Source organism: Rhipicephalus sanguineus, chromosome 11 (genome assembly GCF_013339695.2).
Source record: "Rhipicephalus sanguineus isolate Rsan-2018 chromosome 11, BIME_Rsan_1.4, whole genome shotgun sequence".
In the NCBI taxonomy this organism is placed as follows: domain Eukaryota; kingdom Metazoa; phylum Arthropoda; class Arachnida; order Ixodida; family Ixodidae; genus Rhipicephalus; species Rhipicephalus sanguineus.
The window spans coordinates 24,016,979-24,044,903 of record NC_051186.1 but is presented as its reverse complement, the minus strand read 5'-3'; the positions used below and the strand labels follow the sequence as shown (position 1 = coordinate 24,044,903).

Sequence of the window (27,925 nt, the reverse complement as noted above, 5' to 3'; positions counted from 1 at the left end):
CAAGTATGCTGAAATAAGGCGGCTGAAGCGAACTGCAGGCAAAGCCAACGATTGTGTTGCTGGATCCTTCGGTTTTCTAAGGCGTGCATGTATGATTTGGAACGCGAGTGAGTTGAAGCGAATCTCATCGCAAAAATTGCGGGATTATTGCGAGCCACGCGCTCATTACGTGGCTGCGACAACCGGTGGTCCGTGAGCAACGGAATTGTTATCAGGGGATGGGAAACGCAGTAGGTGGATATAGCGAAACGGCGCATCTGCGCTGCTTCAACGTGCTGAGGAGACGCGTGCACTTCTGCGGTTGCGCGGTGATCGTGTTCTCATTTGTGAATCGATAGGAAATATTTCGCGTTTCACAGAACGAAGCAGAAATAGACGGTCGTTGCGAATGAAACACCGGGAACGGTGAGGGGGGAGGGTCTCGAGCGCAGCAGCCGGCACACGTATACGGTTATGCTTTAAAGCACGCAGTAATGTTTTACCGAATAAGCTTGATTATGTATTTTCGAGCACAAACGACCTCAGAATCACACGCATACGAGCACATACGGGGTCAAATCAACATACGTTCCCAAACAGTTTAAGAGGTTCTGACAACAGTACATTAAGTGCGCCGATTTAGTGTATTTGCATTGCATCTACTGCATTGTCATTGCCTATACTTTATATTAAACTTTTGGAAAATACTCAGCGCGGATAAGGCCCGCCAATTTGGAACAGAACGGCTCCCTTCAAATACTGACATCGATCGACTAGGATGTCAAACGACCGACGTCGCTTTTGAAAGGACGAGTGACGTAATAGATGTGGCGTCTGTAGTATTTCAGAGACTTACAAAACGTCAAGTGCCGAAACCTTACAAGAGTTGAACTTGGAAGAAAAATGTATGTGGAGTGCGCAGAATTTCGCATGCCTTCAAACACAAAGTTCGAACGCACAAGAGAATGAACTCTCAGGCAAAGAAAGATTCAGTCTTAAAATAAAAACCAGAAAGCTGCTAGAGTTAATCACTTTTTGAGTAAAACGTATTTTAATATCTTCATTCACCATATCGAACCCGAGATGGTATCTTTGCGACACGATTAAAGTAAATGAATCACTTTACCAGTTCGAAACATGAAAAAAAAAAGTACGTCTTACATTGGACTGATATTTTATGACAGGAAGTGCGACGAATCTTTATATAGACATGCGCGAAATTACTCTCCGCTGTCGAACAACAAGCATGTGCGAGTTCCATGCCACTTGAATGAAGGAACGACCATTCCCACATTTTATAATTGTCCAGTAGTGATTGCATTTTTCATTCAACTAAGCTGCGTGGCTTTCCAAGATGTTATGTAGTAATTTTTGATAAAAGTATCACCGCAACTGCGAGGTGCCCGTACGGCGGCGCGGACTCTCGAACCGGAAGTCGATGTAGGCGGCCGCCGTAGCCCACAATCTTTTGCGAGACTCAGGTTTTTGCTATCCATTACCCATCCACCTATTGAGAAGGGATCAAACGGAATCAGCTCGCACAGGAGATCATTACGAGAGGACCTGAACGATGACGATGATGACAGCAGCGGTGGCGTGCGAATGTAGCGGTGCGCATACTTGGGGGCAGCAGTCCTAACTTGCCACATGTTCCACGTAACTAGTACCAAGTGTTAAAAAACTGAGCGAAACTAACGACACATGGTGTGCCGTCATGTGGCGCACGTTAGGGTATTGTTTTATATTGCGCCTAATGAATTAACTCATATCAATTACACATTTTTTAAAGTTCACTTTAGGGCAAAGTGCGTTTCGTTACCTTGTACACAGGGGTACACTGTTAAAGGGAACATCGGAGCGTGTGGCGGCAGCTCGGCGCCACCGCCGGCCAGCGGCTGCATGCAACGAGTTTCGCGCAGGCGCAGTGCGCGCTGTGAGTCGCGCTCTTTCGTTGTCTGCTGCCGTCTGCTTCCGCGCTGCGAATCGTCGAGAAAGCGAACCATTGACGCGACGAAAGAGCTCCGGGCACGGTGCTCAGTGCGTCTGCGCGAATCTCGTTGCCGCCGACGGCCGGCGGTGGCGCCGAGCTGCCGCCACACGCTCCGATGTTCCCTTTAACAGTGGACCCCTGTGTACATGGCATTCCAAATGATCTATCCAAATTCTTGCGGCAGCGTACATGCCGCCTTTTTTGCCGGCGTTTAAAGAAAGCCCGCGAAATATGAAATAAAACCAGATGACTGCGCTCATGTCATTGTAGTGCTCTCAACCGTGCTTCGAGCGAAAGAACCGTCGACCTATCGTTTATCAGGGACGCTTCCCTGCCGACTGTCAGAAATGGATTCAGAGCCTGAATGTCCAACGAGACGGAATGTCCAACGAGACTGAATGTCCAATGGGTCACGTGACCGGCGAGACTGAATGTCCAACGAGACGGAATGTCCAACCGAGACGGAATGTCCAACGACACTGCATGTCCAACGAGACAATGTCCAATCGAGACTGAATATCCAATCGAGACGGAATGTCTAACGAGACGAAATGTCCAACCGAGACGGAACGTCCAACCGAGACGGAATGTCCAACGGGACGGAATGTCCAATTTAGATGAGATAAACGCGCCCTAGTTTAAAATTTCTCAGACAACTCATTCATTGGGTCGATTATCTAGATATAGTACATTATTTTCCTGTTGCTCAGTGAAGGCCCTCTGCGCCCTTCGTGCGCGGAAAACTAATAGTGGCTTCGCCCACGCTTCGCGAGTGCGGCCATTTCGCTAACGCTCAATGGCCGGTTGGCATGGTCTCCGTCACGCGCTACTGGCCGTTGTCGCGGCCACGCGCTGTTTAGCCCGCGCGCCTGCCCCGTGCCAGCGTCCGTGGTGTGCCCGTGTCACTGGGGCGTCCAGACGTAACTGCAACGGCTCCTATCGTTACGTCTAGACGTAACGCTAGACACTGCCAAACGGAAAAGCGAAATTTGTGACCGGGACGGAATGTCCAACGAGACGGAATGTCCAACCGAGAATGAATGTCCCACGAGACTGTATGTCCAACGAGACTCAATGTCCAACGGAGACGGAATGTCCAACGGAGACGGAATGTCCAACGAGACTGAATGTCCAACCGAGACTGAATGTCCAACGAGACTGTATGTCCAACGAGACTCAATGTCCAACGAGACTCAATGTCCAACCGAGACGGAATGTCCAACCGAGACTGAATGTCCAACCGAGACTGAATGTCCAACGAGACTCAATGTCCAACGGAGACGGAATGTCCAACGAGGCTGAATGTCCAACCGGGACGTAATGTCCAACCGAGACTGAATGTCCAACCGAGACTGAATGTCCAACGGAGACTCAATGTCCAACGGAGACTCAATGTCCAACGGAGACGGAATGTCCAACGAGACTGAATGTCCAACCGAGACGTAATGTCCAACCGAGACGGAATGTCCAACGAGACTGAATGTCCACTATTAGACATTCAGTCTCGTTGGACATTCAGGCCGCAAGCGTCAGAAATGCACTGTGAAGCCGATGCGTAGAGGCGCGGCCGCTCATTTCGCCACGGTTGCTCGAAGCACGTTTGAGGGCGCTGCAGTACGATTGCGCATGAGCGCAACATGGGCGCAATCTTGTACACGCGTTCTGTGATGGAACGTTCTATGGCGCCGCACGGGATTGATCGAGGCTTCTATGTCGGTCACACGTGAGAACAGCAGCCGCGAAAGGCAGTGCTGTCAATGATTTTGTCGTCTGCTATAGGCAAAGAACGGGCACAGAACGGACGGAGATACCGTTGCGTCATTGAACGGTTAGAGAACGGTCTCTGGACGACTTGAATTATATTGAAACGTAAGACCTCGGGCCGGAGAATCGAGTTAGCCTGCAAGACAATAAATTTCGCGCTCTTCAATTTCAAGCATGGAAAAACAATGCCCCCCAGTAGTGATTTTAAGTTATAATAATTCTATATTTCTTCATGCGTTGCAAACATTTCTGAATTTGCTCAGCTCTCCTATTGGCTGTTTTGCTCCCTCTCGTTCCGTTCTGTCTCAGAACGTGTACAAGATTGCGCCCCGGGTTTGCAACAGGCGTTTGTAGCGCAGTATACAGTAGAATGCAATATGGAGGAAGAAGTTGTCGCTTTTTCAAAAGGCATGTCGACGTCATCGGCGACACCCTGTTCGTATATCTACGCACCTAACGTCAACGGGTAGCAGGCATTGTCCGCGGTCCTTTCGGGCCTCCGGCGCGACTGTCGAAGGCACGTGTGCACGTCAGTCGGTTGCTGCAGGGGGCGGCCGTTGTTCGTCGGAACCTGTTTGCACAGTTGGTGACTTCGGGATCCGGCGGTCATATTGTCCATCGTGAAGCTCTTTTGTGCCCGAACGGTGCGCATCTCGCGTTTAGTGTGATGCTTCGACGAAGCTTTCCTCCGACGGCGACGTGACTGAGCTGTTTGCGCGGCTGGCGTTCATGTGTGTACTTTTGCTCGCAAGATCTGCATGCGCGAATTCTCGGCGGAAAACATTGTATGCGGGCACCGGGCTATTCCCAGCCATGTTTACGCGTATACATGACGATCTTGACGAAACCCCTGACTGTGCGTTGCATGCTTCATGCACAGTGCCCCGGATTTGGCTGTAAAACGGCGTATCTTGTCGTCTTTGCGCTGCAGCCAGACCTAGCGTTGAGTCCTCCTCTTGCACCTGGAGCCGCACACGAGGAAAGACTGCACTTCAAAGCACTCGGGTCTTTTGTCTGTACTCGCTGAGACTCGGGCATGCGCGCGGCCGCTGTCCGCAACTTCTGCAGAGGAAGTCTGTCTGTGCATTCGTTGAGCGGTATTTGCGTCTGCGACGACGCTATCCGTGGCAGCAGCAGAGCGCGTACCTCCTGCGGCGTTTGACGTTGTCCGGGTGTACACCCCTCATTTGTATGCGGTCGGTCGCGTTCGGCCTTTGACCTGACGCACGGTGCAAGGGTCAGTCGGCTTTCGTGGTCTGTGACAGATAGAGCTTTATTCGCGTGCGTTCGCTTCCTCGAACCCCCTCCCCTTTCTTTGTAGATCTCGATCGGCTCGACATATAAGGCGTTCCCAAAAGTGGCCCGTTTGCATTTCGGATAGGGAGCCGTTTACAACCTTTCATGACGACAAGACGAGTGTACCGCTTTCTTTTTTATCAGACGGCTCTCATTTAGCCTCGTCGGCCGCTTCTCCCACTGTCGTGTTTAGAGCACGTCTTCGCTGCGTGTACGCTCTCTCTGTGGTATTCGCGTTACTCGCCAATGCGTGTGTTTAAAGTGCGATCGAGATAGAGAACCGACGTGGAAAGCTTTGCCATGTCTACAGCGCTTCAGATGGAAGGTGAGAGCACGCGCTGTATAGAAGGCTCAGTCAACCCAGAAATCGCCACGACTTCTCTTGGCCCCGACAGGTTAAGCTTCCGTGCGAGTTGGTGCACGGCTAGAAACAGGCATGTATTTGACAAGCGGTTGTCCTATCTTTCTCGGCCAAGCTTACCCGTCCTTGTCGTGTTCACGCAACGTATGCGTTTTTGTCGAGTAATTGCTCGCGTTAGCGTGAACCAGGCACTACGACGAAAAATCGGGCGTTCACGCCATCGTCGTCTCGAAGGTGAGCGCGTTCACTCTCGGGACACGCCCTCCTGTTCCTCTCGCCAGAGTCGCGCTGTGTGTCTGGACTCCTCGGCCGCCTTTTCTTGTGCACGTTTAGTTGTTCCGCACGAGCGTTTCCTTTGGGAGCGAGCGAGGTGCGTTTATGGGTTCCTTGAACTCTTTCTTTTTGCCATGCACCATTACACGGCACTGGACTCCTCCTGGCCGTTCTACACAGGCTCGAGTCGTTTTCGCGCGTCGTTGCGCGAAGAGTTCAGGTGCCGTCGGACTCGTTGCACCTCCAGACGGCCTGCACCGTTGACGTGGTGTCCGCGTATATGAGCACGCCTGTACATCCGGCTAAGAGCGAAACTTTAATAGCAGAAATTACTGGGGAGGCTGGTGAAGGCGATGCACTGCGTACCTGTGTATGCTGTAGAGTACGTGCCGCTTTGATGCGGGAGAGTCTATTTTACGTGTAATGTTGCGCATAAGACGGGGCAAAGGAAAGGACACGCACGGAGCGCAAACTGTCTGCAGTTTATCGACGAGAGTTGTACATTTTCACGACAGCACTTCGCGTTGCGGCAGTGCAATTTAACAACAATATTGCGCATGTCAGCGGTGCATCGTGTTGTTTTGAAAATGTATGACGAGGTCCCTTTACTCTCGTCGAGAGACTGTTCGCGCTGTGTGTGTGTGTCCTGTCTTGCGCGCAACGCTATTCGTCTTAATGCAAAAGCAATGAGCACAAATGTAAACCCTTTCGAAGAGCCTACTTGCACCTTCGGGCTCGCGTGACCTGACCAGAGACGTCACGTCTGACGTCATTGCCAGAGCGGTTGCGGCAAGTATCGCGGTTTCGCCGTATCAGTGGTTGGTCCGTGTCCCTTGGGGCGAGTAAGTAACTTACGCAGTGCCGCTTCACAGTTCGCCAGCATCACTGCTGCCTGAGTACAGACGTGGTTACTTCCTAAAAGCGGCCGTCCCAACCGATACCAATGACGTCACTCTTGAGGACTGGAACCAGCCAATAGACTAGCGAGGAGGCACACACGGCGACGCAGTGTTCGTCCAGTCGTGGCGGCTACGGACGCTGCCGAGTTTTGAGAGTCTGTAATCTTCAGAGGGCGGAAGAGTGCGGCATTAGCGGCATAATCGCCGCCGCCTTACTATACCGCCAGGGGGCACATGACGAGCTCGCGTGTCTTGTGACTATGTCACCGATTTCGTGTCGCGCCGTCAAATTGTTACGTTCTTTCACCGCGCAGAACATGAAAAGATGCAAAACAGAAAAGTGCTCAAAGACTGCTCCGCAGCCACCTTCAGTGTGGACATTTCGGCCAGTTATATAGACTGCGTGTCACACGGCGGTGCTGATACTCCAGTTTGTCTCCTCCTCGTCGTGCGACCTGCAAACGTGTTTGTGCTGGTTATAGGCACACGGTAATTGGCTTATCGTTGAGACGCCGAGGTGTTGAGTTCCCCTCTGCAGGAAGTGTCCGCGCCACTAAATGGACCAGCGCCCTGTAAACGTCGCTGCCGCGTGGTTAGCCAGTGTACTCTAATGCACGATGTAAATTAGTCCGTGCATAGTGCCTTCGGCGTGATGCGGTAATTAGGTTCGGACCACCTAACACTCAGCAGAAGGCGGCTATTGGCGTAAAGCTGCGATTAGTGGTACGAGGTGTGCAAAATATGCTCGCAAGAGGAGCGACATAAACCCAGCGAGCATTTTTAGGTTCGGGCTAGTCGGTGGCATTTCGTGGTATATAGGGTTATTTGCGCCGCACCCACCACCGCGGTCTAGTGGTTATGGTGCTCGAGTGCTGACCCGAAGGTCGCGGGATTGCATCCCGGCCGCGGCGACCGCATTTCGATGGAGGCGAAATGCTAGAGGTCCGTGTATTTAGATTTAGGTGCACGTTAAAAAACTCCAGAGGGCAAACGTTTCCGGAGCCCTCCACTGCGGCGTCCCTCATAATCATATCGTGGTTTTGGGACATTAAACACCAACAATTATTATTGCGGTTATTTACCCTTGTGAATTGTTCTTTCTTTTTCCTTTCAAGCCTAGGTGGAAAGCTATCCCCGCATGTTTATTCTGATCATAGTTGCCAGCTCCACTTATAATAAGCGGATTTGGGCCTCTTTTTTCGCCGAGTCGCTTGTCGCGTTTTTAGGGCTTATTTGCATTTTTCCAGCAAATATAATATTTTAGTGATCATCACGTTCACCAATAGCGCGTCGTTTGTCGATAACTTTGTGTAGTCGAGTGTTTAGTCAAACATAGGTTGGGGGATGAAGTTGAGAGGAAACCCGTCTGGCCGGGATGAAACGTTCTAGTCAAAGGGTTCCGGACACCGACCAAATGATTTAAGAACGAATATATTGACGTTTCGGCTCCCCCACGGGAACCATGTTCACAATCGTTACGTAAATAGCCGATTGTGAACGTGGTTCCCGTGGGGGAGCCGAAACGACAATACATTCGTTCTTAAATCATTTGGTCGGTGTCCGGAACCCTTTGACTAGTATACGTTGGGGGAATCAACAAGTGACGTTAATCATGCATGCACTGGAAAGCGTGCATTCAACCGTATGTAGACTAACCTGTAGACAATGTTTATTTATTTTTTTATTTATTTATTTATTTATTTATTTATTTATTTATTTATTTATTTATTTATTTATTTATTTATTTATGATACCCTTAGAGTCAACAGACATTACAGAGGGGGGTGGTAAAACATTAAAAACAAGACTGTAAGTACAAAGAGGCAATACAACGTTTCTGATTACGCAATAATAGTTAATGATAAACACGATTAATATAGCGTGAATTTGCAGCAGAAATATACATATTAGGAAGAATAACAGTGTAATGCTTCTAAATATACAATAATAGCTATTAAAATGCGAAAGACAACAGGTAACAGTGTAGTGTTGTTACTTATTCAAATATGGCTATTAAGATGCAGAATACAACTGCATACAAGATGCAAAAATTAGTTAATAAAGTCACATGTGTGTCATGATCTGAAATGGTTACTAGCGGTGCGGGAAGGCAAATCCAATCATTTGATGTGCGCGGCATATATATGGCTGTCTGAAGGATTCAGTTTTAGTCGACGGAATGCCAACCTTATGAAAGCATGATCCAAGTGGCGCGAGACATAATGAGGAGCAAGTATTAGCAAATCACGTAGGTAGTGATGACTATTATAAAGTTTGTGAAAAGGGGTTAGCATCGTGCGACGAGAAGCAAAACTTGAGGTTAGATTTCCTTAGTGTGATGCTCGCGTTTCGATTGTAATTAGAAAGTGTAAAGCGGACAGAGTTATTCCGTACCATTTCTAGTGAATGCACCAAATTATTATGATACGGATGACAAACCGATGCGGCATATTCAAGTTTAGCACGAATGAGTGTTTTATACAGCATTAGTTTGACAGATGGAGGCGGTTTTGCGAAGTTACGACAAAGATATCCAAGCATGCGATTAGCGTTAGAAACAGCGTAGCCGATATGAGTATTCCGTGTTAGGTTGTTACCTGTATGAACTCCCGCTGTATAATTGCGTGTTATTTAAGTCATGAACAGGTAAACTAGTGATCTTCCTGGACACACGTATGAATTTACATTTTTTACTGTTCAATTCCATAAGCCATGTATTGCACCAGTTAAGGACTGCATTAAGGTCAGATTGAAGAAGGGCGTTAGGTCCAGTTATTTCACGAAAAATTACGCAATTATCGGCAAACACATGACGAGACACAAGATGGCAAATCGTTGATATACAGAGTGTTTCAAGAAATGTGTCCGAAAATCCTCTAAAATCAGGGAAATGCGATATTTGCTCGCTGCCTTTACAATTGCTACTTCTGTAGCGACAGGCATCTTAAGCTGGTTAAAGGCATCATTTGGGACAGTAATTAGGAAAGTTATATTTATTAACTTTTTAATTAATGGAGTTAGGCAGTTATGTCAAAAGGGAGAATTGAAGTTCTTTATGCGAAGAACCCATCGCAGCTTTGAGATAAAGAGAAAGCGGCCTCTAGTAATTATTGTAACGTAATGAAATTCAACCAATTTCAACGGCGAAACCGAAACCGAAGCACCGACGAGCGCAACAAGCAGACGACTAGAATGACGTCACTGTTCAGGACAACGAGTACAGAGGTGTAGCTCTTCAGCGTTCGTTAACGTATGTGCGCCATGCGTGCTATAATAGCAAGCGCAGTCCGCACACCGGCACAGCGAAGTCGGTCGATGCTCGATATAACGACGCTCACTCATTCTGGACGTCTCAGAAGAATATGGCGGTTGAGCGCTCCCGTGTTTTGGTTTCGGTTTCGCCGCTGCATTTCGTTCAATTTCATTACTTTGCAATTATTACAGAGGCCGCTTTTTCGAAACCTCAAAGCTGCAATGGGTTCTTCGCATGAAGGACTTGAATTCTCTCATTTGACTTAACCACCTACCTCCACTAATTAAAAAGTTAATTAATCTAACTTTCATAATTAGTGTCCCAAATGATGTCTTTAGCTATCTTAAGATGCCTGCGGCTACAAAAGAAGTAATTGTGAAGGCGTCGAACAAATATCGCATCTTCCTGATTTTTGAGCGTTTTCGGACACATTTCTTGAAACACCCTGTATATTATAAAAAGAAGGGGACCAAGGACGGAGCCTTGAGGTACTCCAGAATGTACTGCACATTCTTTGGAATTAGTTCCATTAGCTGAGACAAATTAGCTGCGCGCCCAGGCTGACGGAAGCAAGTGTGCTAGCTGGCAACATTTAACGGAAAAACGGAGCGAGAAATTGAGGAAGCGTTCTGTATCTACAGATGTGGTGAGGCATGTGTCGCGAGGCCATCGATAGTGTTGCACCCTATCGAAATAGATTACTTGAGTGCTAGTCACTAAAACTCGTTTTTATTCTTTCATCACGTGTCTTGTTCAGTGTGTATATATGTGTGAATGTTCTTCAATAAATTTCAGTTGATAGTCTGCGCTGTGTATGTTACCACTTCACTTTGTCCGTGTTATTTTGCGCTAAGTTTAATAATGGAATATTACCAACTCGCCCAGCAAAACGTCCTTCTGGCGATATAAGGCTTCGTTATCTCGCGCCTTCCGCATCCTATAGTTGTTTCACCGCCTATGCGTTTCGGCGCTTGGCTGTACTTGTATTCAAACGTACGCAGCATCGCATCGGCGAATAAGATCGAGCATTGTTCCGGTTTTTTTTGCAGGGCGCTGTGTACGACTGGCGGCACACATGCATTTATAGGCGAATTGGCTGTCTATATGTAAAGACCTTTGTGTACATATCGTGCGTGCCATGTCATTTGACCGCCATCACGATGCATCCATTCTTTTCGCTTTGACAGTATGTTTCGTCTTTCTTTTCCCTCCCTTGACGTCCGCCAGCGACCACTTCCGCTCTTCACGTGCAGCCGCCACTTCCGGGTTCACCACCGCGGTGCTACCGCCGTGCACTGGCGCTCGTTGTTCCCGCTGAAAGACAAAGGGAGCTGTCCAGATTTGCCCAGCGTTTGCGATTAAAGCCGCCGGGCAGGACAAATGCTTCCCCCTCTCCTATCTTTTGTGACTCTTGCTGTCTCTAAATCGGTGCAGCGTTGCCGAGGCCGCAGAGCTGAACGAGTCAGCCGAGAGAGACCGCGCCATGTGTTCCTTCGCGATGTGCGCGTAATCTGGAAAGCTCCGTGAACTATTGCTTACCGAAGAGTGGTGCCATCTCGTACGGTTGGGCACGCGTCCATGTAGTGCTGTCTCGTCGGCAGCGTTCAGTTCTATATATTTCTTGCGCTGTGTGCGGGAACACAACACAGACGAAGTGACGCGCGACGCAGCGAAATCTTCCAAGTGGTTTATTTTCTGGTCAAAGCACTTCATTAATTGAGGAGTAAAACGATGCAGCGTCGACTGCGCGAACTCTCCTATTGTGTTGTCGCGTCGTTCGCTCGGATATTATTATTATTATTATTATTATTATTATTATTATTATTATTATTATTATTATTATTATTATTATTATTATTATTATTATTATTATTATTATTATTATATTCTACGTGTAGGCGCATCTAATGCGTACAGGTTATTTCAAAATACGGCAACGTTATCGTGTTTCAACCCATAGCGTAAGAAAACGCCAGGCCTGCGCGGAACACGCAGCACAGTCGCAGCGTAAGCTGGCAGAGCGTATAGAAGCGTGTCATTGGGCCACCTGGTTGTTGCGGCATTTCTGTGGGGGATCAAGAGCGAAAGACTCGTCGATGAAAAAACTATAACGACGAAAGGGACACGACGGGAAAGGCACTTGCAACTGAGTTTGATAGGGACGTACGAAGAATCCCCTGGACAACAACCGCGCATGCGCAAGAACCAGCGTGCCTCTTATGAAAACGTCCGAACCAAAAAGCAGAACATAAAAGAAAGAAAAAAGCTACGATTTGATACAGGCACCGTATTGCGTCGAGAAGTGAGCAGTATGTTATGTAGGCAGCTGCAGACGCTTCGTTTTGACTGTGATGTGGAACCTATAGTGTAACGATTGCTTGTCAACAGAGATGTAGAAGCAGGGCACAGTAAGAGGGCTTGACAATACCCAAAGCCGTTGACTCGTCGAGCAACACAATTCCCTTCCTGAAAGGTGGACAGAATGTAGCAATAATCTGTACCCGCCTGAAGAATCTCCCTCGCATTGTCGAAGAGCAGCCGCGCTCCCTCCTCGGGAGGTGCTGCAGCGTGGGCTCTCTCTCCCGTCCTGCCACTCTCGCAGCGCCCCGTCTATACAGGGTGTCTTTTTTTTTTTTTTTTTTGACATTACAGATCTTTTATAAAAATCCTGTGACGGCAAGGCTCCTGTCGTTCTAGCACATGAACTCCACGTCGAGACGTAAATACTTTGCCGCAGCGCGGTGGACGGCCGCGCTGCGCAGCTCAAACCTGCAAGATCAATTGTGGGCCACCCAGCAAGCCCGTGAGGCGGCGAGGAGACAGGGTCTCCGGTCCTCCTCGGGGGCGGCCTAGGCCCAGGCCACGAATTTGCCGGAGTTCTTAATAAAGTTGCTACCACCACCAGTTAAATTGACACTGTTGCGGATAATTAACAAAAACTCGTTAATTAACTTTCTAATTATGTATTTACTTGAGGGCAGGTGTTTATTATATTACGGAGTTGTAGTGCGTGCCAATTTATGGCGTGCCCATTTTTTGAAAATCACAAAAGTTGAACGTAGTTCGAGATATTCATCATCGAATTTCAATGGTGAAATCGAAACTGATCGCGCAAGGCGCGCAAGAAGCGCGACCGTTCTGTTACGTCAGACCGAAACTACCCGTCACTAGGGAGTGACGAATTTGAATGAAGGCGCGCCGCGGCCGTATGTTTTCGTGAAAAGCTGCAAGTCATCACACTGTGCCCGCGCATTGCCTTACTTTTGCGCGTAGTACTTGGTGCTTATCCGTTTCTTTCGAACTGTACACAAGAAAACCGCAATATCAACCTTTTCTTTGCCTGGGAAGCATAAAACTCAGGGGCAGCAACTGCGGCGCTTTTTCTTGCAGACACGCGAAATAGTTATTCGCGCCTCTTTATAGTTTAAAAAAGAAACAGTTAACCACCCATCGCACGCAAACGTTAAGCTATCTACTCGTGCATTTCAGAATGCTTGCCGATTTTTCTGACTAGATTCTACTTCGGCGCGCCTTCATTCAAAATTCGTCACTTCCCTGTCACGTGTTGTTTAGGTGTTCCGCCGCGCTTTGTGCGCGCCGGGCGCTGTCAGTTTCGATTTCGCCATTGAAATTTGATGCTGAATATCTCCAACTATTCGTGCAACTTTTGTGATTTCTAAAATATGGGTATGCCATGAATTATCATGTACTACAACTTTCCAATTTAAACAACTGCTCTTAAGTCAATAATTAAATATCCACGCATCTCCACGAAGTGAATCATGACGAGTATCGCATGGGGGAGTAACTGCACGTCACCCGAGCGTTGCACATATAATGTAAAGAGTTGACGACAAAGCTATGTCCTAAGGTCCATAATGTCAACGTTGAAGTCGCCGACTAGTATAAAGGGTTTGTTCTTGTAGGTGTTTTATATTGTTCTGTCACAATTATGATTGATGTTCGTCTATTGCAAGCCATTTTTTTGTTCACATGCACACACATATGTTTCGACTATCGGATTTCTATATACCGTGACAGGGAACAGTGAGAGTCGACTGCAATGCTAGGTCCTAAGGTCCATAATGTGTGCGTTGAAGTCGCCGACTAGTATAAACGGTTTGTGCTTGTAGGTGTTTTATATTGTTTCGTCACAATTATGATTGATATTAGTCTATTGTTAAACCTGATGTTTCGATTTTACACGGTGCTGCGCCTTGCGCACGGACGCCAAACGGACGGACACGCCTCGGCCTTAAGGTGCTGCGCCCCTAAAAGTTAAATAACGAGTTTTTGTTAATTTTGTTAAATAGAGTTCATGTGCGAAAACGACAGGAGCCTGACTGTCATAGATTTTTCTATAAAAAAATCTGTATTGTCTAAAAAAAAAGATGGCTGATCCCTCCGTCATAGGAATCGGTAAAACACGAAAGTGAAACGGGTCGTAACAGAAGTAGTTGATTGTTTATTGTGCATTGGTATATGAGAGCTTGTACAATGTCTATAGTTGTTCGGCAGGTATAGCACCACTTGATGCGGACGCACCCTGGTGGCACGTCTCCGTGCCGACGACTAACGCCCAAGATCATGGTTTAACCCTAGCAGTAACCGAGGTTGTCAAGATATACCTAGGCAGCGCATATGGTGAAACCTGCGCATAGATATGGCATCAACAAGCACACAGTAAACGCTGATGCGCGATACGCATTCCTTCAAAGCGTCGTGAAACGCGAAGAGAAACGCGACGAGCGTCGTGTCTTCCCTCTAGCCTGGCCGTTAATTCTCACAGGGCGAGCAGGGAACGCGGTGCGACAGCCAGGCGTGCATCGGAGTTATTTTTCTATTGGATTGATCCTATGTGCGAGGCTTGGGCTAAAGCCACCACCTCGCGGTGTGTTAAAGCGTTGACAGAATTACACTTCTCCTATTGGAAACGCGCCGAATGGGACGGTCTCAGCAACGGCGCGTTGCCGAAGCTAATTGCGGAGGCAACGAAGTTTTTTGGGGTTTCTTTTTTCGAGTCTGGTGGCACGCATGTCACCGCCCCGTTATAAAGTGGACGCTCACAGCATCCATCCATCCATCCATCCATCCATCCATCCATCCATCCATCCATCCATCCAAGAGCACTGTGTGTTCCATCCATCCAAGAGAGGCTAGTGTCAAAGATAAAACGAGCGTCCATGTAGCCTCCGTTGCGTGTTTGGCGGTAGATCAGTGGGCTAAATGACCGCCAGCCATCGTCGAGGACCGAGGGGTCGTGGGTTCCACACCTGTGAAGAGAACTTTTATAGTTTTTTCTTTGCCATCTGGGGATGGCGTTCATTTTGCTGACGTATTTTCGTGACGGAAATACGTCATGGAAGTTTTGGTGGACCCTGGCATAAAACACTTTCGTGTTTAAAAAAAACACCCTGTATATTCTGTACCGCAGCTGAGCGATACCCTACACAACCTCCGTGGCGCAGGGCACAAACGGGTTTGCATGCCTCTTTGAACAGGCCGGCGACGTAGATTGCCCTGCGGAGAGTGCGCAAAGCCGCGAGAGGTTGCAAGGGGCCGTGAAAACGAGATTTGCGTCGTGTTAGTTCGCAGTCTCCTTCCAAGTTATGCGAATTGCGTGTAAATACGGCATGACAACGTAGTACTTCGGCGGTTTTCCCGCGTGTATCTGGGGAAGGGGGGGGGGGGGGGGCAGTAACCTACACACCGCGCGCCGCATCGCGGTTCTCACTATTTGATCAGCATAACAATACTTTCTCGAACAAGCAGAGTAGACAGCGACGTGCCGCTCTACCAACGACGTCACACGGGACGCCTCGGGTCACGTGACCCTCTCGCACGTGACGGGGACTATGGCGCTCTCGTGGAAACGCGTGTGCACTGCACCCTCTTCGATGAAGGACAGTTCTGCTTAACCACTTTTCCCGGTAATCATCGAAGGACCTCGGTATCGGAGTTTATTGCCTCACGAATCGATTGCCAAAAAAGCTCTTCCCGACGTGCGCGCTAGATGCTACACAGGGAGCGGTGGCGAGGGTGAAAGAAGTTGCGTCAGCTATTTCACGTTGTGATTCGTAAGCGCTATACTGTGGCTATTGTGTAATGTCAGCAGGCTATGGAGCCGCGGCGCTGGCACGTGGTGGCACCCCGTGGCAAGAAGCGCAAACGCCGCTCCTGATTTATGTCAGCCAGTAGCCAGTCGCAGGCTACCTGCTGTTCGACGTCGAACAGCAGCCTCTGTGTTTTGAAAAGCCTTACTTCGCGCTCCGCGTGTACACTCTGCTTGCCGCGCACGAATGTGGCTGAGCTCTGTGTCTGCGTTCCGCAAGATGCGTTTTTTCGCCAAGCCCGACGGGTGGTCCGTGACCCCGTCACGTGAGGCAGCGTCGCACTGCGCGCAACTTGCGTGTCTCCGCAATGATGACGCGTCGCTGTGGAGGATTCCCTCCGAGGTATGTGTTCAAAGCGTGGGCAGCGCTGTCGTCTAGCGGCCGTCTTAGTTCCACGGGGAACCGGGAAAATGTAGCTAACCACCAGTCCTGCAGCCGTGTCGTTCGAGGGCCATTGGGAAAAATTGTTATCGGACGGATTCAACTTTTGCGATAGCCCTCTGTGTTCGTGAGGCAGTTCCTCACGCTGGTGTTTAAATACGGCTTTCATATACTATAGATACAGAAATTGTGACGTGTTTGTGGGCCAGAACTTGGTTGAAAATCGCATGCTTGTGTCGCAGTAATCGTCTCGTATCTGCTCGACACGTTGCATGAAGGGTGAACATATTGCCACGCTCGTTTCTTTCTATGTTTTCTGTTACCGGCCCATTGCACGTGTAGCTGGTGCCTTGCGCAAGCCGCGCCAGAATGTCTGGGAACATTCGAGATTGTTTTGACAGCATCTGTTGGGTTTGAGCGCGCATAGGCGAACAGCTGAGTTTATTCTCGAACCTACGCGGCCACCAGCGATAAGGCTCGAATGTTCGATGCCGCATGTATAAATGCCGACGCGCCTTGCCGCGGATCAGTTTTATCGCTGCTGCCTTCGTCGACGTCACGACCCCGTGACATCATTTACATCGCAAAAAGCTCTTCGATGGCAAACTTGGATTGGAGGTGATTCGTTATGCGGTGCGGTCACGAAAAGAAAGAAACAAAGACAGCGTTAACCAGAGAGATTGGAACATCTCTAAACGGAGGCTGGTCATCTTTACATTGTCGAGAGTGCACGCTGATTTCGACGAATGCGCGGTTTTGTTCAGGCACATGAATGAAGAAACGCGTCTAGTGGTTGGGATCCTGACATATCGATATAGTAGTCTATAGTGGTAGCGCATACGTGAGCCAACCGTCGATTGACTTGCATAAGGAAGAAGTCAGATACATGAACAGTTATCTCTCACGTAGGCCCCCACGCGTTCCGGATTGATAGGTGTCGCCTCTTGCCTGGGCTATAGGTTTTTGTGCCTTCCTTCTTTTCCGCCGCTGTGCGCCTTTTCAGTGTCGGCGTTTGTGTGTCTTCTCTCTTCGCGCCCAGTCTTTTTTACATGAACACGTAGCAAGTGGCTGATCAGCTTGCTGTTCTTCTTCTAAGTGGTCGTGGAGGTTGTTCCAGTCATGGGTGGTATGCGAGCGGAAAGAAGGTTTTGTGGAGAACAAATGGTATTTTGATGGCATGCGACGCGTAGGCAGTCCTTGGCGCACGGATCGGCGAGTGTCGCCGTTAGAGCGTGGCGGTAAAGTCAGGCACGCACACTGTCGTCAGCGTCCTTCTTTCGCGCTCTGTTTGGCTGTCGTTGGCGCGTCGAGGTATTCCAGGAGGACACGCATCGATGCCTTCGGCTGCATTGTGCTGTTGCCGAGGTGTCGCTGAACCCGTCCGCCGTGGCGTGCCTTTTCTCTTTCCCAAACGGCCAACTACATACGATTGTTTGCTACGAAAATCCCTCGCTTATATGACAGGCCGGCTGTAATGCGACTCCCTATTTAAGGACCCCCAAACAACCTCTGAAAATGCAAAGAGCGAGTGCGTTATTCTCTCTAGGCGTTTCCCGCGTCTTGTCGGCGCAATTCGTGACGCCAGCAGTCTCTTCACGTGACGTCGTGAGGAAATATCCATATACGAGGGATATCGGTGCCTCACCTGTACACGCTGCTTTGTGCCGTGCAGTCGCACGTCCGTTCTGCCTTGCCTCGCATGACTGTCGTGCGCGATCACCTGTTTTCACTTCGCTGTGTGCGACTGCGCAAGCGGGAATGACAGCGCATGTAGCCGAAAAGCGCGAAATTCTGATTCAACGCTCAGTGCCGACGTTGTCCACGTGTTTCATGAAGAAGTAAGTGGCGAGGAGGAAGGGCAGTGAAGGCGAGAAAGAAACCACTCTCTCGTCTTTGTACTCGCAGTCGTTTAGGGGCCCATTAAGAATTGTTTATAATACTTAACCGATTTTAATGAAACAAAAAACATTTTGTTCCTTACACTCGGAGAACTACATGTCTCATTTATGTATTGCAGGTATCAGTGACCCCCCAAAAAGTTGGGGGTCCATGTTATTGGGGACATATTTTCCGGGACGCTGGTTAAGACGTCGTGCTCGATGGCCCGCAAGGAGTCCTGACCACGCGACTTCTTCCTCGAGGATATATGCTAACGGGAAAGCTTGTCGCTGTTTAGGAGCGAATTGTTTTTGCAAACGCACCGCAGTAATATCTGCTCAAGCCTGTCGCAGATCGTTTACAAAAGCCAGTGAATGGTGGTGGTGCTTACGTAGACTTTTGGGAGTGCATAACGATTCTCCTACTTTAAGGAACAAAAATCTTTTTGGTTCATGAAAATTGGTTAATTATTTAAAGGGACACTAAAGTGAAACAGTAAATTAGTTTAAACTGATAAGTTATACCCTGATTAACACTGTGTTAATTTCACCACCATAGTTTCTTAATCGATGAGAAAACCGATGTCAAAAGTGCCACTATTAAGTTTCCTTCCCAAATCTCCATGGTGACGTCACGGGTTTGAAAGCGTATTTTTCGTATTTTGGCCACATTGACCCAACGAAATATCCTGTAACTTGCTACGTTAAGTCTACGGATCCCTCAGAAGACAACGTACTTAATTTTTGCCGTTTAAGAACTACGCGTGTAGGCCTTAGTATACCCGTCAAAATCTATGACGTCACGGCGACTGATGCGGGAACTTGAAGGTGGCGTCGCCAGCCGCATTTTACCAAGCATCTTCCCTCTTCAAACGTGGTGACTGGTCTTGTGAAAGGGTAATTTACTAATGCGAGAAAAATCGTTTTTCTCTTTTTATACCGCCCACCCTGTGTGTGGCGCTTGCGGGATGTGGCCCCAGAATGTATACGTATGCTGCTCGCTTCGGTATGATGCCTCCATGCTTGTTTCGGACGTCGCGCTCTTGGCGTGAGCTGCGAGCGACACAGAAAGGTTTCTGGGCCAACTGACGGAAGCGCGCTTTGAAGAAAATTGCTGCGCGTCTCGAAGACAGCCGCTCAGCGGAGATTTCTTCCTGTTTCTTCGAAGACGCTGCGCTCTTGTTCCGCGTAGCCTCATTTCAGTGCGTTTCTACACACGCTGGCTCGCCTATCCCTTTATTGCACGCGATGTGCCTGCCCCTGCATAGTTCTGTGCAGCCCCGGAGATTATTTTTGCATCGACCACGCTGCGCTGAAGCTTCTTGCCACAAGGCTTCGTTGGGGAGCGCGTAACTCCATCATTTATTACTGCGAATCTCTACGTGGCGAAGTTCGGGTAGAACAAGGCGATGCCGAGAACATCTTGCCCCTGCATAGTTGTGTGCAGCCCCGGAGATTATCTTTGCATCGACCACGTTGCGCTGAAGCTTCTTGCCACACGGCTTCGTTGGGGAGCGCGTAACTCCATCATTTATTACTGCGAAGCTGTACGTGGCGAAGTTCGGGTAGAACAAGGCGGTGCCGAGAACACCCTGCCCCTGCATAGTTGTGTGCATCCCCGGAGATTATCTTTGCATCGACCACGTTGCGCTGGAGCTTCTTGCCACACGGCTTCGTTGGGGAGCGCGTAACTCCATCATTTATTACTGCGAAGCTGTACGTGGCGAGGTTCTGGTAGAACAAGGCGATGCCGAGAACATCCTGCCCCTGCATAGTTGTGTGCAGCCCCGGAGATTATCTTTGCATCGACCACGTTGCGCTGGAGCTTCTTGCCACAAGGCTTCGTTGGGGAGCGCGTAACTCCATCATTTATTACTGCGAATCTCTACGTGGCGAAGTTCGGGTAGAACAAGGCGGTGCCGAGAACATCCTGCCCCTGCATAGTTGTGTGCATCCCCGGAGATTATCTTTGCATCGACCACGTTGCGCTGGAGCTTCTTGCCACACGGCTTCGTTGGGGAGCGCGTAACTCCATCATTTATTACTCCGAATCTCCACGTGGCGAAGTTCGGGTAGAACAAGGCGATGCCGAGAACATCCTGCCCCTGCATAGTTTTGTGCATCCCCGGAGATTATCTTTGCATCGACCACGTTGCGCTGGAGCTTCTTGCCACACGGCTTCGTTGGGGAGCGCGTAACTCCATCATTTATTACTGCGAATCTCTACGTGGCGAGGTTCTGGTAGAACAAGGCGATGCCGAGAACATCCTGCCCCTGCATAGTTGTGTGCAGCCCCGGAGATTATCTTTGCATCGACCACGTTGCGCTGGAGCTTCTTGCCACAAATCTTCGTTGGGGAGCGCGTAACTCCATCATTTATTACTGCGAATCTCCACGTGGCGAAGTTCGGGTAGAACAAGGCGATGCCAAGAACATCCTGCCCCTGCATAGTTTTGTGCAGCCCAGAGATTCGCAGTAATATATATATATATATTCATAACAAGAAAAAAAAGTTTACTCCACTTCACATATGATTAAAAAGAGTGCGAAAAAACGTGGGACAACGCGCCTCTCCTGTAGCTTTCTTCAGCTTGTCCCTCGTTTTGTTTGTTTTTTTCGGGCTATTTTTTAGCATCATGTCTTACCAATTCGCCCAGCCGTCTGTTCCACGATTATGTGGCGCTCCTTAACGTTCATCCATCATGAATGTCAATTTGCGCTCGCTATACTTTTCTGTCATGAACGTCACGTGCCTTTCGTGACCCGAGAGCAGCGTGTCGATAAAAAGATGGATGGCGAAATAATGTCGGTGCCCGGAAAGGTGCAAACCATAATTGCCGTTTCGGTCGCGTTGGCGGGCGTTGTCTCGTTGTGCCGGCCGAACGCGATGGCGCCGCAGTGTTCGCAGCGATGAAGGACGGCTTGTGATTCCTCTTCGACGCAGGCACCTTTGCTTAACGCTGCCCTGCTCGTAAAGCGCTCGACTGGTCGGCCAAGGAGCCCTTGAACTGTTGTACCCCCCGCTTCATGCCCGGGCTGTCGAATGGAGTATCGCTGACCCACTAAGAAAACAGGGATGGACTATACCGACGCGCTTGCAGGCCGCTTTCAGCACTGCATGCATTTAAGAGGGAGCCAGAGTAGTTGTTGGCTTTCTTAAACACGCTACTTCAATACTCTTCCCGCGTAACTTGAAACGCTACTATATGCAACAGGTTATTAAACTTAGCCAAGAGTTCGACGAAAGCATGTCTGGTCGGGTAGTGCGTTGCACAGAACGAAAATTATGCGGTCACTGGCCGCCCCCCTAGTCACCTAAGAGGGGGGCGCGAAGTCTGCCTCATACATTCACTTAATATGGAGGGGGGCGCCGCGATGAACGCCTATGGCTTTCGCAATCGAGTTCAGCGCAATGGTAGCGTTTCTCCGCGGTTAGAGCCACTGCTCAACGTGAGGGGCGCGGCGACCTTGCCATAGTTAAAGGGACACTAAAAGCAAATATTAAGTCGACGTTGATTGTTGAAAAAGCGGTCCAGAAACCTCGTAGTGCTACTTTCGCGCCATGGAAGCAGAGGTGTAGCCAAAATTTTTCAGTTTTGCTTGCGTATATATACACGCACACATACAAACGCACGCACGAACATACATAAAGTATGGTTGAACCCCCCCCCCCCCCCCCGAAAAAAATTTCTGGCTACGCCCCTGCAAGGAAGTGCTTATTTTGAAATAAAATCACGTTTTAGTGGCCCGCATCGCGTTAGCGCACTTCAAATCACCCGCCTGAAAGCGGTCTTTCTCACGTCACTGTTGCCGTGCCCAACGTTGCCCGCCTTCACTGCGCGGCGGCGTGCACCATTCGGGCATCCGGCAACATCACATGCATGCGGCATTTTGTCGAACTTTCTGTCAGAGCGACTTTCACGAGCGCGCAAAACACACGCGGTGGTACGCGATACCGAAACTACCACTGAGACGCGAATGCGTGAGCGAAGCAGGGCGCCTGGCGAAGCGCAGTTCGGCGAAAACGGAACCTTTGAACCACGCGCGCCGTTCCCCATGGCAACGCCAAAGAGGTTCTTTTTTCCGTGAATCAAACAGAAACGAACAAGCAGCATTTTACTACGTCTCTTGATGCACGGGAGGTTTTTTGTTGCAGCTAGTTTGATTACGAGTGATTATTTGTAGTCGGACTCTCTCACGTCGTCAAGATCATTTCCAAAATGTCCCGCTCGTGGCGCTCATCGTGTGATACATTTAGCTTAATTTCTCGGTAAGTAGGGCACTGCTGTTGATAATATTGCAGTTTTATACGTTGTCATACATTGAGCTTTCACTCTGACATGAATTGTTATTTGCCTTTAGTGGTCCCTTTTAAAGTCCCTCTATCTTTCAAAATACAGGGACCTTAGCCGTAGTTAGGGTGCCTTGATGCGCGTTTTGTCTGCACACATCGAGTCACACTAGCCGTACTTATGGACGTTTTTGCTTGCTGCTTGGGGTCTGACGATTTTTTTGTTTCTCCATTGCGCGCCTACTTTTGCGTGGACTGCGGTCGCGAACGCAGCGGCTAGCAACGGCTAAAGGCTTTAGCAACGGCAGGGTCGTAGAGACAACTCGGTGGTGCGGCGGGAGGTGGTAACAAACGCATTGCGAAGACGGAACGCTCGCGCGCCTTTCCAGTCCACAGTTTTGACTGAACAAGTGGCGCCGCCCGCGGCGCGGCGCGTTTCTAATCAGTCGCGGCTGAGAGCGGGTGCGTACGGGCGGAACCATAGCAGCTCGAAAGGACGAAGCTAATTCGCGGTCAAACAGGAGTGTAACTACGTATTGTGGCGTGTATGGCTGTCGCAACAGCTACAGAAACACTGGCTGTAAGCTGCCAAAAATAAAATTATATAGATTTATATGGAAGGCTCACGAGAACGAGCGATGACAGCATCGGATAAGGGCGGTGCGACGTGCGAGATAAACAGACGCTCTTAATTTTTTAATGCTTTCCTTGCTATTACTGCGCATATTTGCTCGTTGTGGTCATAAACTCTGCCTTCTTTTAGCCCCGATGGAGGTCTTAAGCAGCTTGTGAAGCACCGAAACCGCATATGCAGTGCCCACTTCTTGCGCAATGATGAGAGAAGCTCGAAAGCCCTGCATTCTGCCTGTGTCTTCCGACACGTTTTCTTGCGTGCTATGGGAAAGGTGACAGTATGACCCTGCGACGAAGCGTTAAAACATCTTCGTATCTAGAAGGGGACGCGGCGACGGCCAGAGCCAGCGCATGATAGGTCTTTGCAGGATGTGTGCTCGCACTTGTTGACAAACATAGACAAGGCGGCGACGAGTTTACACCATACTCGGCGCCCACCCTTGCATGTGCACCTTGCTCCCACAATGTGCAATTGGCTGGGAAAATGTGCAGAAATCATCGAAAGGTCTGAAGGAACGAGCCAGCGTAAAAAAAAAGCGAGAGGAACGAATGTTTTTTCTCTTGCTTAGTGCGAACACCAACACACGCAGACTGATTAATAGCGAGAACCCCTGCTGAATAGCGAGAACGGATGCAAAAGTCAAAGGGAGCTCTTCGCGTAATAGATGAGGGAAGAAACACACCAGCCGAGCGTGGCGAGCGTTGGCGATGCTGCTGGATGGAGGCGCATCTTCGTCACAATGCTTTTAATTTAATAGAAGACCTTGATAAAATTTTGATAACCTGAAGGCGGACGTCCTAGTCGACGCTCTTCACACTCTTGCAACACACTTGCAACTGACATCGAAGGGCCCCTTTGCTGACACATTTTCCTCCCTGATGCCGCAAACATGATTAGCGGTGTAAAGGTCACTGCCGTGAAGAAGATTGCTTTTATTTTAAATATCTTTCTACGTATTCAGTTCCGCGGAATCCGCACAATCTCGCGCGCTGCTCGTTCCGCAATGCCATTGCTCTGCTCACACAGAGCGGCGGCATTCGCAACATGACACGACGGGATCACGCGCGCGGCCGCTACTCGCGGCGCTGACTGGATGGATGGATGGATGCTATGAGCGTCCCCTTTATAACGGGGCGGTGACATGTCTGCCACCAGGCTCGAAGGATAAAAAAAGAAAAAAAAGAAAAAAAACTTCCTTGTTTCATGTTGTCCTAATGCCTTATCTGTCCTAGCGCCGCAGCGCCACCATACCAGCTGTCGAGGCCTATATAAAGAGACGAGGGAGCTAGAAGCGTCACCGTGCGTCATGACCTGAACGTTTTCTTTGGACGCGACTCATGTTCAGCGTGATCACGAGCGCGCTGGTATAATTAAATATTGTGTGTTAGGCGGGGGCAGCCGGGGCATCCGCGTCGGCCACGGCAGTGGCGTAGCGTTAGCTACACTGGCCTAGCCGAGCCAGTTTCTCCTGGATCCTCAAGAACCGTGCTGCGCATGCGCGAGGATCAGTGATGTCACGCACCGGAGCCGGCAGCACCGGCAGCTCCCGCGCACTCCGCCGCCGCCGCGCGCGACTCGCCGCCGTCGGTCTGCGCTTTCCAGAGGAGTGACGTCGTAGCCTTGGCGCCGGCGCGCGCGCAGCTATTCGCCTTCGCTGTGCAGTCGCCGTCTGACATGGCGCTGGAGCTAGCTGGAGCCGTTTGATAGCGCCACATAATACGTATACCGTCTGTGTGTCATTGGAGCAGCAGTAAGCACGACAATCAAGCTAATCCTAGACAATCAGGAAAGCTAAGAATAATTAGCTGAACCTCTGCTAACGCTACGTTATCCTGGCATAGCCGAGCTAAGCCACTGCAACATTTTTTTTTTTTTTGTCATGGCATACACAGCACAAAATGACACTTGACCACATCTGCCTGCCCTGCCCCCACTTCAGATCATGAAGGTGCCCCCCCCCCCCCCCGAAAAAAAATTTCTGCCTACGCCCCTGGGCCACGGTTACTATGCAGCTCACGATGCTCAAATCAGCCAATGGCCGTGCACTTCGGGTTTATAGCGCGGTCATATGGGTTTATGGCATCATTCGTCGAGAGAAGAGCGAGCGATTTGTAGATGACTTTGAGAATTAATTATAAGTTCCATGCCGTGTGCTGCGCTGTAATGTTCGGCTCACAATGTTCGTAGGAGCGTTGACTAGCGATCGGCAGCATTTTCTGACCATGTGCAAAAGGCGTTGCGGGGCCCCTCTAAGTTTAACAGTCTTGAATTGCGTAACATTATTTCTACGTCCCGAATTTTCGTATCCACTCGTGGTATCGTCTGTGTCAAAAGCATTCAAATTAGCGTCAATTTTAATTAAAGGTGACTGTAACACACTGAAGTTTTTTTTTAATGATCCGGTGTGAGGATTTTAAGTAATCGCGTACTTTTAAAAGCGTTGATGCCGTACAAGAGGTTGCACCACGAGCTCATTTTGCAAGAAAAACGATTTTTCGTTTTTGGGTGTCTTTTCGCTGCTGCTGCTGCTGCTGCGCAGTTCCAACGCTGCCTAGTGTCCATGCCCTTGAATCTCAATAAATAGCCTTTGCTATGGACGAAAGTGATAAATGTGTCCCTCACTTTTTTGGCGTGCGTTATCGCTTCGACCCCGTGCCACGTGCAGGCGTGCGCCAGATGACCCTCTCAAGCGAAGCTGTTGTCTTATCGCTCAAGACCCCGTGGCAGGCCTACTTTCGTAGCCTCTGGGGTGAACCCGTTATCACGCTTTAAATGGCTCTGTTCCTGGGCGCATACAGTGGTATCTGGTATGTATAATAAGAACCTACGCCTGTGGAGACATGCGACAGGATGGGATCAGCCTAAACACGGGTGAGGCGCCGTTCGTTGAGGCGAAAGTGCCTCATCAGACGCTGCCCTTGAAAAACGGGGAGTAACACATGTTTTGTTACATCCTGCCATCGCAGCTCTTTCCGATGAGCTGTTTGTAACTAAATGGGCGACATGCTGTCTCCGTAATGTAGCTAGGTCTTGTTGGCGGTATTTTGTAGTTTGCTACGCGTACCTTGTTGACCCAAGGCCACTCGTTGCCCGCGGGAATCGAGGAGGTCCCGAGTACACACGCCAGCCCAATCTTTTGTTTGCTGTACCATCCATCCCAAACTAACGGGGCGCAATGTTTTCGTTGCATCTATCGGAGTGTGAGCACGCTTTCGGCAACCTCGATGGGCGTTGAAGAGGGGCACTACAAATGGTCAGGCGACGTGCGCTTTACTGCGAAAGTAATCGGGTGAGCCAAAGGCTGCTAGGTTTGACGGCTTCCACGCTCGCGCTCTCGAAGCGTTTATGAACCATTTGTCGAAATAGCGTGGACGTGTCTAGGCGTGTGATTCCCGGTCTTTGTTGGAGGATGCACGCTGGTGACCTGCTGTGAGCTTTTTTTTTTGCTTCGTGAGGAAATTAATGCTCCGCAGTGAGTGCGAGAGAGACTCGGAGAGCAGGGCGCTTGCTGCGAGCAGACCAAAAAGAATATCGGCCTCGTCGTTTTTATGCTTCCTTGCGCGTGTGTGTTCACGACTATTCTCGTGAGGGACCAATAATTTTCATTAAAGTTGTTTCACTCACTCACTCACTCACTCACTCGCAAATGCGACGTGTGAGCGACCTATCTCAAGGTCACGCGCGCGTGGTGGCCGCACTTTCTTTTGCCCCGACTGTTACGTGGTCGCCTGTCGTCAGGTCGACCTGCTTTCTTCGGTGCGCGGCCGTCTTTTCGTTTCCAAAGGATCGCAACCGGTTCTCCTCCTCTGAGTCATTTCTCCACCTTTTTCTCTCCTTTTTGCAGTAGCGCGCCTCTTCAAATCTGTGCACTGCGTCGTGTCAGCCAGGAACGATTATCGTCACCCGCCGTGGTGGCTTCGCACGTAACGTGTCAGCGCGGTGGCCACGGCGGCCGCAATTCAGTGCGGGCGAAATCTTAAAAGAGAAACACCCTTGTGGCCGCATTTAGGAGCACGTCAAACAAATCTGGGTGGCGGGAATTAATCCGGCGTGCCTCGTGGTTTTCGCTCGCAGGACCCGGTAGCGATCAACCCTCGCTTCAAAGGCAGTGCAAAAGGGTAGGGAGAGGGGAAACCCTGCACGTATGCCCCTCCTCGTTTCTTGCAGTCGGTAGTCGTGATTGGCTAATGCGACTAGTAGCTTTTTTCGCACTGCACGCATTTACGGCGTGGCGTTCGCACTGTTTGCCGCCCCGCTCGGCCTGCGCTTGGCGAAGAATGGGAACCTGCGGCGCGCGCCCGTCCGGACGTGTTTGCTGCCGTACCAAGGACGGCGGCACGTTAGATGGCCCGGCCAGTGGTTTGCATGCCACGATCTTATATGTAGCCGCAACGAATATTTCCTTCTTTTGTCACGCCTTGACACAATGGGGTCACTTGTGTCCAGCCAGCTTAACGTGCATTTCCTTTTCTTTTGGCTCATAAAACAACCGCCCTGAATATGCCACGGTTTATACTAGTTGTGGTGTTCTTCAGTACGCCAAGCTGTGTTCACATGCTGCCTTCAACATTTTACAGTGACTGATAGCGGTATAGCCGTGCGTTAATGTATTTATTCTTATATATTTGCTAGCTGTGGCGCGTGCTCTTTGCTATGCACATTATGCAAAAGATTAGCATTGTTTGTTTTGTATTCTACATTTGGAGGGAATAGCAGGTGGCTTTTGTGTAACATTGAGCCGAGTGCCTTGACATGCGCAGTTAGGTGCATTAAATACAGGGTTCTTCATGGTGTGTTTCACCGCAACCCCCTCC

General features: G+C 49.6%; 1 protein-coding gene across 3 annotated transcripts in view; it reads left to right on the top strand.

Annotated features, from left to right (window-relative positions):
* The window catches only part of LOC119374082 (uncharacterized), a 471,916-nt gene that overhangs the window by 354,955 nt on the left and 89,036 nt on the right, over nt 1-27,925 (top strand). The window lies entirely within an intron of this gene.